The following is a 15,055-nucleotide window of genomic DNA, read 5'->3' as shown; positions in this document are numbered from 1 at the left end:
TGGAATTAGTGGAGCTGGGGGAAAAGCGTACGCAAATTTGCCTGACCAGTTCATCCATATCGCATTGCCCTGTGACAACGGATGTGGGAATGTGGCGGCAAAGTACTGGCATTTTGAGTTTTCTTTTGTGGCAAACAGGTCTATTTCTGGGTGCCCCTATTTTTGAAAGAATGGTTGGAGGACTTGAGGGTGAATCTCCCATTCGTGTAGCTGCTGGCTGTGTCTGCCGAGTAGATCCGCTATTTGATTGTCCTTCCCTGGGAGGTGTTCTGCCAGGAGAAAGATGTTTTTTGGAATTGCGCACTTCCATATGCTTTGCGCTAAGTGAGACAGTTGTGGAGAGTGCGTTCCTCCCTGTTTCTGTATGTAGTACGTGGCTGTCATGTTGTCCGTCCGGATCAACACAGTCTTGTTGTACAGGTGTTTCTGGAATGCTTTTAGAGCTAGAAATATTGCTAGCAACTCCAAATGGTTGATATGCAATTTTTTCTGCTGGGTTGTCCAAAGTCCCTGCACTGTGTATTGGAGTACGTGGGGCCCCCAACCTAACAGTGATGTGTCCGCTGTTAACACTATCTGTGTGTAGGCTTTTCGGGGCGAGCAGGATTCACAGTGAAGGGCAACAGGCGGGTTTTGGTTATTGTGGGTTTTATTGAGCTCAACAAATGATCTGAACAAGTCCTTCTCAAAACGGGGGTTCTCCTGGGGGATCGGCTCCTCGACCTTCTCCTTCGTCGGGTCTCTAGCAGGGTCGTCCTCCGAAGACCTGTCAGGCTCCGTCGGGTCGGGGTTGCTTCGGGTTCCGTCTTGACCTTTCTTCCTCCCGGGTATCCAAAAGAAAACAAACAAAAGGGCACTCGTGAGAGCTCTGTACGGCAATCCGCCGTGTCAGGGAAAAGGGAGTGAGGACTTCAAACCACGCGTGCTCCCCGTCTGCAGTGTCAGGGCAGTGGCGTGAGGGGACAGGATCGGTGCTTGTGATAGTGAAGGGGAACCGGGACCCAGGGAAGTTTCACGGGACAGGATTACCTCCCTTGCGTCCCACCCAACCCCTGAGGCGATTACGCACCTGTACGAGCCACGCACCTCCCCCGGGTGAGTGGCTGGGCGACGCGTGGGGTCGTTGGCCTCCTGGCGTCTCCAGGTCCGGCACGGCTCCTCGTCTGCTTCCTGGCGTATCCTTCGTCTCCTTCTCGTCTCGCTCTCGTCGTTCTCTCCCTGCTTCCTCGCTCCAGGTGTACAAACACACCTCGTCCTCCCTCTCGTCCTCTTTTGATGACGGACGGTCGTTTCGGGACTCCTCCCATTCAGCAGCTCCGGGGCAGTTAAAGGGCCAGTCACCATCATCCTCCGGTATCACGGAAAAGTCCTCCCCCGAGCCTCGATAGTCCGTCTGCTGAGTGACAGAAGAGGGGTTAGTGCAAGCCTCGTTCTCAGACATTCCCTCCTGTTCATAGTCCGAACTTGGAACGGGGTACCAGGCCCCAGGTGCCCCGTTACATACCTCCCCCCTAGGACGCTCACGTTCGGGGAGCGGATGTCTGGACAAGAAATCAGCACCCACGTTATCAGTCCCCTTCTTGTGCCGCACTGTAAAGGAGTACGGTTGGAGGGATAAAAACCAGCGCATCACCCGCGCATTATTTGACTTGTTCCTGGCCATCCACAGGAGGGGGGCATGGTCAGTGAACAGGGTAAACGGATGACCCTCCAGGTAGTATGAGAGTTTTTCCACCGCCCACTTAACAGCCAGGCACTCCTTTTCTATAGTGGCATAGCGTAGCTCGCGCGGGAACAACTTACGACTAACGTACACTACGGGGTGGTCCCTACCATCCTGACCCATTTGTGACAGCACAGCCCCAATCCCATATTCAGACGCGTCAGTATGCAGTGTGAATGGCTTCGAGAAATCAGGGGAAGTCAGCACGGGAGTGGAGGTGATGATATGCTTGAGGCGGGAGAAGGCAGCCAACATAGCCTCAGTAGGACGGAGGGTAGTGGATGACTTGCCGGGGAGACGCAAAGCGTCAGAAAGGGGTGCAGCTACATGGGAAAACTGGGGAATGAAGCGACGATAGTACCCCACCAGACCCAGGAAGGCTCTCAGTTGTTTTCGGGTGGTTGGGAAGGGGGTGTCAGCTATCGCTCGGACCTTCTCTATCTGAGGCTCGATAAGCCCGTGACCCAATATATAGCCCAGATATTTCACTCTCTGATAGGCGACCTTGGATTTCTTTGCATTCACCTTTAGACCGGCTTTCTCCAGGGCCAGGAAAACTTCATGTAGATGTTGTAGATGTTCCGACCAAGTCGGGCTATGAATGACGATGTCGTCGAGGTAGGCCGATGCAAAGTGGGACACGTCTTTCAGCACCGAGTTCATGAGCCGCTGAAAGGTGGCCGGGGCTCCATGCAGGCCAAAAGGGAGGACGGTGAATTCATAATGTCCTTCATGTGTGCTGAAGGCCGTTTTCGCTCGATCCTCCTCCCTTAAGGGCACCTGCCAATATCCCTTGGTGAGATCGAGCGTCGATATATATTGGGCATCCCCCAGTCGCTCGATTAGTTCGTCAACTCTAGGGAGGGGGTAGGCATCACAACAGGATATCTCATTCAGGGCTCGAAAGTCCATACAGAACCTGCGGGACCCATCGGGTTTCGGGATCATTACGATGGGGCTAGACCAACTGCTCTTGGACGGACGAATTACCCCCAGGTCTAGCATGTCCTCCACTTCTTTCTGTATCGCTTTCCTTCTGGATTCGGGCACTCGATATGGTCTTATTTTCACCGTTTTCCCAGGAGCGGTGTCGATGCTGTGTTCTGCTAGGGTGGTTCTACCCGGTAGGTTGGAGAAGAGCGTGTCATGGTTGGATAACACGGTATTAATATCGTCCTGTTGTTGTTCCGTCAGTTCGTCATTGATCTGTAGTTCCTCTCGGGTGGAGTGGCTGGTTCTTGGGGTAACCACATGTACCGCGGAGGGAACAGGCCCTAGCCACTTCTTGAGAATATTGATGTGGTAAACCTGCGTTTTGTTGGGTCCCGTCTGTAGGCGATAACTGGTGTTCCCTATTGTGCCAACTACTTTGTGGGGACCTACCCACTCGGCTCGAAACTTCTGGGTGGATGATGGAAGGAGTATCAGGGCCCAGTCATCAACTCTTAACCGTCTCCATTTCTTCCCTTTGTCAAAATACGTTTTCTGTAGCTGTTGTTGGGATTCCAGGTGGGTATAGGCCAGGTCTCGCAGTTTCCCCAATCTTGACTTCAGGCTCTGAGCATACTCTAGTGTGCTAGCGGTCTCTTCAGGCAGCTCGTTTTCCCAGGCGTCTTTCGTCATTTCCATCAACGACCTGGGTTGTCTCCCATATAGGAGCTCAAAGGAGGATACTCCTAGACTGCTCTGTCGTTGGCCTCGTATGACATATAAAGCCAGAGGCAAGAGATGGTCCCACTCGGCGCCGCTGACCTCCAGCATTTTCCGCAAAGTTGTCTTGAGGGTACGGTTATACCTTTCTACAAGGCCGTCCGTTTGCGGATGATAGGCGGAGGTGCGGATCTGGGTTATGTCTAGGTTTTTGCATACTTCACCCATCAGTTTGGAGACGAAAGGGGTGCCCTGATCCGTCAGGATTTCCTTCGGGAATCCGACTCGACTGAACACCTCGATCATCTTCTCGGCTACCTGTTTGGTGGTGGTGGCAGTTAGGGGGAAAGCCTCAGGAAATCTAGTCGCATAGTCGACCAGGACCAAGACATGCTGATACCCCTTTCTCGTTTTTGGGAGAGGGCCAATGATGTCCATGCCTACCCTTTCGAAGGGTTTCCCTATGATGGGTAGGGGTTGAAGGGGTACCTGTGGGGGCCGGGTCATATTTTTCTTCTGACAGATACTACATTCCTGACAGTACACGGCCGTGTCCTTGTAAATACCCGGCCAGTAAAAATGTCTCAGGATGTTTTGAGTGGTCTTCTCCCCTCCCGTGTGTCCCGCTACCAAATGGCTATGGGCGAAGAAGAGCACTTGATTACGGAAAGGCAGGGGTACTAACAGTTGAGCCTCCTCATTGGGTTTTCCTTCCCGGTATAACAGGTCGTTTTTGATGATAAACCTGGGAAACCGGTCCGGGTCATGCCCTTGTCCCTGATGGGCCTGCTCCCATGCGTTGAAAAGAGAGGGGTCGTTTGTCTGTGCATATCGGAAACTCCTGTCTATTAACCATGGTTCGGGGGTGAGCAAGGCCGGACAGGGGTCCTGGCGACCGTTTTCTGTAGCAAGGGTTCTATCTAGACGGTCGGTATAATTCTTAAACAGCGACAAAAACCGGGGGTTGTCAGTGCCAATGATGAGGTCCTCGGGCAAAGAAGATAGCACTCCCACCCTCACTGTCTGGGTATCCATTTTTCCTATCTGTATCGGAAGGTTGGCCACAGGGTAGGGACGTACATCGCCATGGACACACCTAATACTGACCATTTGCCTGGGGATATACTGAGACAGAGTGACATGCTGGGATTGGATCACTGACTGCCTACACCCGGAATCAAGTAAGGCAGAAATGGAGGTCCCGTTTACCCTGACACTTACTCTGTAGGTGCCTCCCATTTCGGCGGAGAAAAGTACAGGCTTTGGAAGGTATCCAACTTCCATGGGTTCGTCCGGTGGCCGTCTCTTGGGGCAGTGTCTGGCTATATGCCCCCAGTTCCCGCAGTCAAAACACTGTGGCCCAGCAGATCCTGGGGCCATGGGTTGCCAGGGCCTAGGTCTAGAGAGTTCTCCTTGTCTTGGGTTTTTCTTCTCTGGTTTGGGGGGGGGTCTCGGGGCCTTCTCCGGTTCCCATGCTGGATTTCGGGGCTGGGCCCGGGCGAAAGAAGAGGCCATGTCGATGGCTTGGGCTGCCGTAAGGTTGTGGTGTTGCCTTAGCCACCTCTGAGTTGGGTAGGGGAGAGCCTCGAGATACTGCTCCAAGTAAATGCGGTCCATAATTTCCTCTTTGGAACTTATCGAGGGAGTCAGCCACTTGTCAGCAGCCATTCTGAGACGCACAAACAGGGTTCGGGGGTTCTCCCCAGGGGCACCTCTCTCCTTCCGGAACCGCAGGCGATACGCTTCAGCATCTAAGCCTAGGTGTTCCAGGATGACCTTTTTTACATCCTGATACGAAGTGTCTCCCGTGGGGTTCGCCACCTGGTAGGCGGCCTGGGCTTCCCCCACCAGTAGAGGGGCCAAAAAGAACGGCCATTTCACCACCGGCCATCCGCAGGCCCGGGCGGCGCGCTCAAAGTTTAAGAGAAATGCGTCCGGATCCTCCCCCGGTTGATACTTCTGGAGAGCGATGGCGGCTGACCCATGGGGAATGACTCTCTCCGTTGTCCCGCTGGACTGTACAGGATCCACCCAAGGAGCCGGGGCCCTCGCAGCCAATGCCTCCTTCAGCAAGTCTCTATTGGCTTGTGCAGCTGTCAGCTGCTGTTCGGCTACCCATCCTAGCCTTTCCTGGCCTTTAGCAAGTTGTTCGAGCACGTTTTCCATCTTCTGCTGGCAGACGGCTTCTATGCTCGCATTCTCCACCACTGTAGGCTTTTCGGGGCGAGCAGGATTCACAGTGAAGGGCAACAGGCGGGTTTTGGTTATTGTGGGTTTTATTGAGCTCAACAAATGATCTGAACAAGTCCTTCTCAAAACGGGGGTTCTCCTGGGGGATCGGCTCCTCGACCTTCTCCTTCGTCGGGTCTCTAGCAGGGTCGTCCTCCGAAGACCTGTCAGGCTCCGTCGGGTCGGGGTTGCTTCGGGTTCCGTCTTGACCTTTCTTCCTCCCGGGTATCCAAAAGAAAACAAACAAAAGGGCACTCGTGAGAGCTCTGTACGGCAATCCGCCGTGTCAGGGAAAAGGGAGTGAGGACTTCAAACCACGCGTGCTCCCCGTCTGCAGTGTCAGGGCAGTGGCGTGAGGGGACAGGATCGGTGCTTGTGATAGTGAAGGGGAACCGGGACCCAGGGAAGTTTCACGGGACAGGATTACCTCCCTTGCGTCCCACCCAACCCCTGAGGCGATTACGCACCTGTACGAGCCACGCACCTCCCCCGGGTGAGTGGCTGGGCGACGCGTGGGGTCGTTGGCCTCCTGGCGTCTCCAGGTCCGGCACGGCTCCTCGTCTGCTTCCTGGCGTATCCTTCGTCTCCTTCTCGTCTCGCTCTCGTCGTTCTCTCCCTGCTTCCTCGCTCCAGGTGTACAAACACACCTCGTCCTCCCTCTCGTCCTCTTTTGATGACGGACGGTCGTTTCGGGACTCCTCCCATTCAGCAGCTCCGGGGCAGTTAAAGGGCCAGTCACCATCATCCTCCGGTATCACGGAAAAGTCCTCCCCCGAGCCTCGATAGTCCGTCTGCTGAGTGACAGAAGAGGGGTTAGTGCAAGCCTCGTTCTCAGACATTCCCTCCTGTTCATAGTCCGAACTTGGAACGGGGTACCAGGCCCCAGGTGCCCCGTTACACTGTGGAACCTGCTCTTGGAACAGTCGTCCTTTGGAAAGGTTTTGTGGGTTCCACCACTGCAGAGAGTTGTATGCACGACTGTTTACCAACACTATGTCCTTTAATATTCCCCGAGCTTGGTTCCACTGGTTTGCTAGGCATTACTGCAGTGGACGCATGTGAAGTCGGGCATGAGGGACAATGAAAATGCAGGAGGCCATCATGCCTATGAACACTCGAGCTGACAGGGAGTGTTGTGGTTGGAATTTGCGAATGAGCATTTGCATACTGGTTATTCTCGCTGCGTTTGGATATGCCTTTGATAGCGAGGTGTTTATAGTAGTTCGCAGATATTGCTGTATGTGGAACGCCTCCCTTCACCATGGCTTTTTCCCTTCCACTTGGAAGGAGGCCTTGGTGATTCCTATCCTAAAAAAGGCTGATGCTGATCCCACTGTTTTCGCCAACTACCGCCCTATTTCCCTTCTCCCCAAACCCGCAAAGGTCCTGGAAAAAGCCGTGCAGTTGCAACTCACGGAGTATTTGGAGAACCACTCTCTACTGCACGACTCACAATCCGGATTTAGGGCGGGATTCAGCACTGAGACGGCATTGCTGGAAGTTTCGGAAACGATTCGGGAATGCGTGGACAAGGGCGAGGAGGCCATGCTGGTCCTCCTCGACCTGTCCGCTGCATTCGATACGGTCTCCCATCCCATCCTCCTTGACCGACTCAAACAGATAGGCATTGGCGGCACTGCCTTTAGCTGGATCGAGTCCTTCCTCTCAGGAAGAAGTCAGAGGGTATTACTGCGACCTTTTAAATCGGAGGAAAAACCCCTGTCATGCGGTGTGCCACAGGGCTCCGCCCTCAGCCCCCTGTTTTTTAACGTCTATCTTGCCCCACTGGCCGACGTTGTGGAGTCCTACGGAGTCAGGGTGGTCTCCTATGCTGACGATACTCAGCTGGTGTTCTCCTTCAGAGACCACTCGGACTCCGCATTCACCAACTTCCGCCAGTGCCTCAACAACATCAGTGTCTGGATGACTGATAACCACCTCAGACTCAATGCAGACAAGACAGAGGTGCTGTTTTTCAACCAGAAAGATCCCATCCCCTCCTCTTGGTGGTGGCCCACGGCACTTGATCCCGCTCCCTCTCCCGTTCACTCTGCTCGTAACCTGGGTTTTCAGTTTGACGACTCCCTCTCATGCAAAACTCAGGTCAACAAAGTGACCTCTGCCTGCTTCCTGAAGTTGCGCATGATCAAAAAAATACTCCCCTATCTCCCTCTGGATTCCCGCCGTACAGTTACCCATGCCCTTATCACGTCCCACCTGGACTATGCAAACAGCCTTTATGCTGGTGCCCCCCAATATCTGTTAGACCGGCTTCAGATTGTCCAGAATGCGTCGGCCAGACTGATTGGCAATATTCCCTACCGCCAATCAGTATCCGCTTACCGTAAGGAACTTCACTGGCTACCAGTGGCCAGCCGTATCCAGTTCAAGATCCTTACCCTCACCTACCGTGCCATCAACGACCTCGGACCCAACTACCTGAAAAAACGTGTCTCAATATCCCGTTCCATCAGATCCTTGAGATCCAATGACCTCCGCCTCCTGATCTCTCCCCGTTTTAGACTCTCTAGAATGGGTGGCAGAGGGTTCAGTGTCATTGCGGCTAAACTGTGGCACGCTCTGCCAATCGATCTTAGATTCTGCCCCTCCGAATCCATCTTCCGGGCCAAACTCAAAACCTGGCTCTTCTCTGGACTCTGATTTTACTCGGCTGTTTTTCCCTCCATACTCCTTCTTCTCCCCTGGAGGTTCAGGTTCCAGCGCCGGGACACCCCTTCGGGGGTAGCTGTGCGCTCTATAAACTACATAAATAAATAAATAAATAAATAAATGGCTGTAGGTTGGATTTTGGGTAGTTTATTGAAAAACCTAAGCTGTGTAGCAGCTGAAGTGTTTGAGACATATGGCTTTTGCACTGTTTGTACGATTTTGCTTGTATCAGCCAATCGTCCAAGTTTAGATAAACTTGAATGTGTTGTCTCCTTAGATGTGCAGCTACTGTCGCTAGACATTTTGTGAACACTCTTGGAGCTGTGGTCACCCCAAAGGGAAGAACTTTGAATTGATAGTGCTGGTTTTGGATTGTGAACCTGAGATACTTTCTGTGAAAAGGATGTATAGGTATGTGGAAGTAAACAGTGTAAACAAATTGGCATATTATCAACATATAACAAGGGAGAAATCGTAAGTAAGACACCAAACCAGATAATTAAAAAAGGTAGGTTTCATTTAATATATTAGCAAATATTCATGGTTAAAAACAATATAAGTACACAATATAAAACCTATTATGTAAACAACAAAATAACTCAAAACAAAATATAATCCATAAAAATTACATGTGACATAACATCTAGTAGTGGCAAACAATTTATATTATTCGACGCGCGTTTCGGCGTTTTTCGGAACGCCTTCTTCAGGAGCCAAGGTAATATCTGAAAAACATATTAAGTATATGAGAAAAAAACAATGTAGTGTTTTACTAGGGGTGCATTCAGTTTTTTTGTTTTGATGGCTGATCTGTGTTCAGTGAGACGTGTTTGAATTGATCTGCAGGTCTCGCCAACGTAGCCTAGGCCACAAGGGCAACTGATAAAATACACCACATTTGTGGTTTTGCAGTTCCATAGATCCAGTGCTTTTGCTGTAAAACCATTGTGAACCAATGTTTCACCACTTAGGATTTTCGCACACGATTATCAGCAGCAACATTGTCTACTCCAATCTGTTGCTGAACTATTCATATCAGTACTTATTTATACAAACAATCATCAGAGCTCCTAACATAGACCTCAATAAGATTTTTTGAGAATAAGTCATGTTGAAATCAGTAGATACTTGTGTATATTTGTGCCCCATACACTCGTTTTGCTATTATATGTCCTGAGACATTCATAGTTTTTTCCCCCAGTTTTACCACTGCTCAAAATCTAACTATGCTAGTTTGTTCCTTATACAGCGATATTCCTTCTTGCTGTATAAGTAGGGAGTTATTGTGATCTTGACACCGCATTAATTTTGCAATTTGTAATTATGGATTAAGAATGTATTTGCCCTCTCTTTTTAAATAAAATAATTTGCTCTGTTTTTTTCTCATATACTTAATATGTTTTTCAGATATTACCGTGGCTCCTGAAGAAGGCGTTCCGAAAAACGCCGAAACGCGCGTCGAATAATATAAATTGTTTGCCACTACTAGATGTTATGTCACATGTAATTTTTATGGATTATATTTTGTTTTGAGTTATTTTGTTGTTTACATAATAGGTTTTATATTGTGTACTTATATTGTTTTTAACCATGAATATTTGCTAATATATTAAATGAAACCTACCTTTTTTAATTATCTGGTTTGGTGTCTTACTTACGATTTCTCCCTTGTTATATGTTGATAATATGCCAATTTGTTTACACTGTTTATTTCCCTATACTTTGAATTAATTTTCTGAATAGGGGGTCCTTGTTATTTACATTATATAGGTATGTGGAAGTATGCATCCTTGAGGTCTAAGGTTGCTAGGAAGTCTCCTTGCCTTAGCAACGGTAGGACTTGCTGTAGAGTGATTATGTGGAAGTGCTCCGAAAGTATATACTAGTTAAGGAGTCCGAGGTCCAGTATTGGTTTGAGGGACCCGTCCTTCATGGGAATGAGGAAGTATAGTGAGTATACTCCTGTTCCTTGGTGCTGGAGAGGGACTGGCTCTATGGCCCCCTTTTCCAGCATATTTTTCACCTCTTGTTGTAAGAGAGCGATGTGTTCTGTGGACATTGGACGGTGTTTGGGTGGTATGTTGGGTGGAGTAGAAGTCAGTTCTAGACAGTAGCCATACTGGATAATTTGTCTTACCCACCTGTCTGTGGTAATGTTGTTCCAGACTGGTAGGAAATGTTGAATTCTTCCTCTGACCGGTGTTATGTGGTGTGGAGGTAGTGTATTGAAGTCACTGTTTTGTGGCAGTGGAGGTTCTGTTGTTATTGCCTCCACGTCCTCTCCCCTTATTGCCATTTCGTCTGTATCCACCTCGATTGGGACTTTTATTGAAGCTGGACTGGGTATTGGCTTTATATGCCGAGGCGCCTTGTGCGGTGTTGCCTCGTGCAGCTCCTCTGTATGATGAGCGCCGAAAGGAGCTTTTATGCTGTTGGAACTGCAACGCACCCATTGACTTTGCAGTATCAGTGTATTTTTTCATTTTATCCAGAATATTATCTACTGCTGGTCCAAAGAGGAAGTCTGGATTGACCGGCTGGTTTAGAATAATAGATTGCACCTCGCTTTTAAAGCCTGAGATGCGTAGCTATGCGTGTCGTCTTAGCAAGACACTAGTGTTAACGGATCTTGCTGCGGTATCTGCTGCGTCTAATGCACATTTAATGGAAGCATTTGTGATGATCTTCTCCTCCTGAATAGGAGCATCAGCTTGTTCTTTGAATGGCTCAGGTTGATGTTGCATTATGCTCTCTAGTCCATCGTAGTGTGTCCTATCGTAGCGAGCTAGTAGACCCTGCATGTTAGCTATTCTCCATGAATTGGCTGCCTGTGCAGCCACTCTTTCCTGAGGCTTCAAGGATTTTGGATTCCTTATGAGGAGGTGGTGTTTCTCCAGTTGTTTGGGAGTTATCCCTTTTACGTGCATTAGCTACAACTAGAGAATCCAGTGGTAGTTGACCTCTAATGTATGTGGGGTCTGTAGGGGCAGGCCTATATTTTTTCTCAACCCTAGGGTTGATAACACATGCTCTAGCTGTATCCTTAAAGATGTCATTGGCGTGTTTTAGTACACCCTTTAACATAGGGAGTGTTTTAACTGTTCTCTCAGAAGAGGCAAATGTGTCAAAAAGGAAATCCTCCTCTATTGGGTCACTATGCATATTAACATTGTGGTATAGTGCGACCCGGTCCACTAGCAGGTTAAATGCTACTGTATCATCTGTGGGTGATGGTTTAACTGGATAGGAGGAGGTGTCAGGGATGGGATGTGTATCATATGGGTCTTGTTGATTGTCCCATGTGTTATCCTGTGTCTCTTGGTCCTGTAGATAGTTATAATCCTGCTTAGGATCCTCTTCTTCATAATCTACATTATACTCCGACTGTGTTGGAGAGTAAGGGGCATAAGGCGTGGTAGGCATAGTAGGAGAGACGGGTTGGAAAGGTCTAAGTGGAGAAGTGACAGAGTCTTTCTTTTTTGTTTAGAGGAACTGGTGAAGAAGGTTCAGTGTCCACTGGTCTCGTTCTTTTTTCTGTAAACTGTTACTTTTTGCCAGTCTCAGGGTCTATGTACAGTTTTTATTGTTCCTCTTCTATAGGATCAGGGTGAAAGAGTTCTTCTTCCACTGTCCTTGATTTTGGAGTCGAATCCTTGGGTTGTGTCTTTTTTGGTTCGACGTTTGTTTTTGGATCTACAGGTTTTGTTGGTGTTGTAGGCTTAGGTGTTTTTTCAGCCTTTTTCGGGTCGAGGCTTGGTTTTGGATCGACCGGATTTTTAGGAGTTTCAACCTTCTTTTGTTGTTTCTCCTTTGTCGAATCGATTGGTTTCTTTGGTTCGACTGTGTTCTTGGGAGCAGTTGTGCTCGGGTCTATTGGCTTTGGCACAACCTTCTTTGGTTGGACTGCTTTCGGTTCGTCGACTTTCGGTTTCGGTTCGACCGGCTTTTTCAAGGCGACGTTGGAGTCGATGCCCCTTTTCGTGTCGACGACCTTTGGTTGTAAAGGCTTACGTGGCACGTCGAGTCTCGGCGGCCTTTGAGTCTGCGACTTTCGGTACGATGACCTTCGGTCGGACAGACTTCGGATCGACAACCTTTGGTTTTTTGAGAACGTGACTTGGGCCTGGAGTTTCAAAAGGCTTTTTCTTGGTATTCGTAGCTGAGCTTGAATGTGGGGCTATTGAATCAGTGTCTTGATCTTGGCTAAGGCCTGTTGGCGATGCCTCGACCGGAGCCTTTGTTCTCGGTAGAGTGGGTTTTAGGGGCAGTGTACTCACGGTTCGCCCCTGCGGGATCTGTTAGTCTTCCGAATCGTCCTCGACAGCCATGATCTCTAGATCCGAGTCTTGTACGTCGACGAGCTCTTGGTCGTCGTCGAAAATGTTTTCCGGGTCTGGTGCTGGTCTCTGCATCTCTTGTCTAGCGGCCCGTCGATTCCGGATCGTCTTTTTGGAACTCAATTGGGCACAAGCCAGGCAATCTTCTTCTTTATGGTCCGGTGACAAGCACTTGTTGCATACTGGGTGTCTGTCAGTATGCGGGTACTTGGAATGGCATTGTGGGCAGAATTTAAATGGACTCCGTTCCATCGACGATAGGCCCACGTGGCGTCGAAAGGCCCAACGGGCTGCGTCGACGACCCGAGAGAAGAAGGAAGTTTATAAGAGGTAATAGGCACCGAGCGGAAACAATACTGTCGATTCCGAAGGCCTTTTGGCCTTTAAAAAAGTTTTGTTTCGATTCCGAACTTCGAGTGTAGGAAAAACATCCGAACCCAATGGCGGAAAAAAACAATCTGAAGATGGAGAGGATGCCCTTGCGCACTGTAGTCCAAGGGAGGAGCTACCTATCTTGTGATACTTCGAAGACTCTTCCAGGACAACAAGGTGCAATCATCCGGACCCAACACTAGGCGGCGATCTATGCACAGATATGAATTCAGCAGCCCACATGCCTCGAACATGTATTTGACTGCTATTCCCCATGTTGCTTCCACTTGTTGCACAACATGCAGAAAACCCTCTGGATGGTGATTTCTCTTCATTTAACAAATCAGGAGTTCATCTACCCAGCCACATCAATAACATCAGGAGGCTGTAGAGTTTGTTGAAGGCCGCCCTGGGAATGTGGAACATTGGGTTTTGTAGAGCACTGAAGTGTCTTTAGAGAAACACTATCTTTGCTATGGCTATCCTACCCAATGTGGATACATGTAACCCATTCCAAAACTGAATAGGCAACCTAAGAGTCTGCAGAAACCTCCCCATGTTGCAGTAGTATTGCTCTCCTACTATCTATCCCCAAATATCTGATCTTGTTCAGTTTCCACCTCCACTTCAGCCCAGAACAGTCATTCAAGGCCAACCCCACCTCAGGGAATAGGTCTATATTGTTCTTATTTATAAATAAGCCAGATGCCCTCCCAAAATATTCTAGTTCTATCAGGAGATGAGGAATTGAGAACAGTAGTGGCCTAAGATACAGCAATGTATCATCCCCTTGCATAGACACTGTATGTACTGTATCCCGTGTTTATGTCACAGGTGTGCAATAATGTGGTCTGTTTTATCACAAGTTGCCCCCAAAACAATGCAAATGGAAGCAGGTACAATGGACAAACATGTCTGGTTGCTTTCTCTATGACCCACCAACCTGAGACAAGGCCCCTCTGAGCTTACAGCACAACTGCATTCAGAGTAACACAAATTAATGTAGCTAACAAAATTGGGACCAAAACCCATTTTCTCCAAAACCAGCTACATATAAGCCCCAGTCAGGGGTATTGGACACTATATCTATGCCAAGTGCCAAAGAACCACATCCAGATCGGTGTGTGATACTGAGTGCATGACAGGATTAAGTCTCCTGAGATTCCTGTATGTTTTTCTATCCTTTTAACCATCACTGGAGGGCTCTAACCAGTGAACCGCATTTCTTTGGTATACGATTCTTATGTATATCCAGCTAAATTAAAGTCTGAAATCAACAAGGTACTCAACAAGCAGACGTTGATGGATGACAACCGAACACCTTTAGTTAAATGCCTCCAAATCAGAGGTTTTAGTTGTCTTAATGGACTATCGGGTTCATGCTCTGGCCAAGTCTCAGTGAGTTCATGCCTCACAGCGTCCATGGCAGTAAACAAGTATATGTATTTCCTTTTATTCTGAGCATTTCCATCTGCCCAACAGCACTGGTGAAGGCTAGCCAGGGCTACTTCAATGCCTTTCCCTTACTGGGGTAATAACCAATCCAGTTACTTCCTTCAGTACACATTTTTTTTTAAAGTGCAATACTTGAGCCTTCCAAGTAAAGCTATGATTCATCTCTAAAGAAATCAAAACCTGACAGCAAAACTACTGCTTAGTTTGACCAAATTCAATCACATTTCACTTTGTTGTGCTCCCTACATTGGTTCTGATGAAACAAAGATGTATTTCGATCCATCTGCATTATGCATTAGGAGTTATCAATTGAACGAAATCTGGAGTTAAGGAGCAAGAGAAGGGTAGGCACACACTAAGATATCCGGGAAACTATTTCTCCCCCAATTCCTGCTGGTGTCCAAATCCAGCAGTGATCCAGGAGTACAAGAGCACTGAAGTGACAGAGTGGGAGCTATGAAAGACAGACCGGGGCCACTGTGCCATGAGTGGCAGTGACTAGCCTGGTTCAGCGGTGCAGCTCAGGTGGCCACTGCATAGCTGCACCTCCTCCAGCAGCAATCACAGAGGGGAAGACAGAATAGCAGAATAAAGGGTTTCCAAGCAGGATGATATTAAC

General features: G+C 48.8%; 1 protein-coding gene across 1 annotated transcript in view; it reads right to left on the bottom strand.

The window, feature by feature from the left end:
- Positions 1-15,055, bottom strand: part of ZDHHC20 (zDHHC palmitoyltransferase 20) — a 261,337-nt gene that overhangs the window by 43,346 nt on the left and 202,936 nt on the right. The gene's annotated exons all lie outside the window — the stretch shown is intronic.

The sequence above is a fragment of the Lissotriton vulgaris genome, chromosome 8 (genome assembly GCF_964263255.1).
Source record: "Lissotriton vulgaris chromosome 8, aLisVul1.2, whole genome shotgun sequence".
In the NCBI taxonomy this organism is placed as follows: Eukaryota; Metazoa; Chordata; class Amphibia; order Caudata; family Salamandridae; genus Lissotriton; species Lissotriton vulgaris.
This window is presented reverse-complemented; position numbering and strand designations above follow the sequence as displayed.